This window comes from Protobothrops mucrosquamatus, unplaced genomic scaffold (assembly GCF_001527695.2).
Source record: "Protobothrops mucrosquamatus isolate PMUCROS unplaced genomic scaffold, P.Mucros_1.0 scaffold468, whole genome shotgun sequence".
Classification (NCBI taxonomy): Eukaryota; Metazoa; Chordata; class Lepidosauria; order Squamata; family Viperidae; genus Protobothrops; species Protobothrops mucrosquamatus.
This window is the reverse complement of record NW_015386789.1, coordinates 1,324,373-1,325,380: the sequence shown is the minus strand read 5'-3', so window position 1 is coordinate 1,325,380 and position 1,008 is coordinate 1,324,373.

Genomic DNA, 1,008 nt, shown 5'->3' with positions numbered 1-1,008 from the left:
TTGCTGGAATTGGGTTTGTCTAGTTTAATGAAGAGAAGGACGAGGGGAGACATGACAGCAGTGTTCCAATATGTCAGGGGTTGCCACAAAGAAGAGGGAGTCAAGCTATTTTCCAAGGCACCTGAAGGCAGGACAAGAAGCAATGGTTGGAAACTAATCAAGGAGAGAAACAACCTAGAACAAAGGAGAAACTTCCTGACAGTTAGAACAATTAACCAGTGGAACAACCTGCCTCCAGAAGTGGTGAATGCTCCAACACTGGAAGTTTTTAAGAAGAGACTGGACAGCCATTTGTCCGAAATGGTATAGGGTTTCCTGGCTGAGCAGGGGGTTGGACTAGATGACCTCCAAGGTACCTTCCAACTTTATTATTATTATTATTATTATTATTATTATTATTATTATTATTATTATTATTATCATCATCATCATCATCATCATCATCATCATCATCATCATCATCATATTTATTTATTTGTTCAGACTGGATTTGGCATTTTGTCTACCTATCAAGTCCTTACCAAGGACCTGGGATAGGCAGATGTTTGATGGTATTACAGATGTCGTTGCAGGATGGAAGCAGTTCCTAGTAAGGCTGCCTTTTGCAATTGACTAATGGCGAATTTGTCAATGCCAATGGTGTTCAAGTGGTGCTCCAGTTATTTTGAGATTGCACCCAAGGCGCCTATTACTATTGGTACTACCCTTGCTTGCTTTTGCCACAGTCTTTCTATTTCTATTTGTAGGTCTTTGTATTTTATTATCTTCTCCAGTTCTTTCTCGTCTATTCTGCTGTCTCCAGGCACTGTCACGTCCACTATCCAGACTTTTTTGTCTTTCTTATCGACAATTGTTAAGTCCGGGGTGTTATGTTGCAGGTGCTTGTCTGTTTGAATTCTGAAGTCCCAGAGCAGTTTAATTTTATCATTTTCTATGACTTTCTCTATTTTATGATCCCACCAGTTTTTGCTTACAGGCAAATGATATTTCTTGCAGATCTTCCAATGC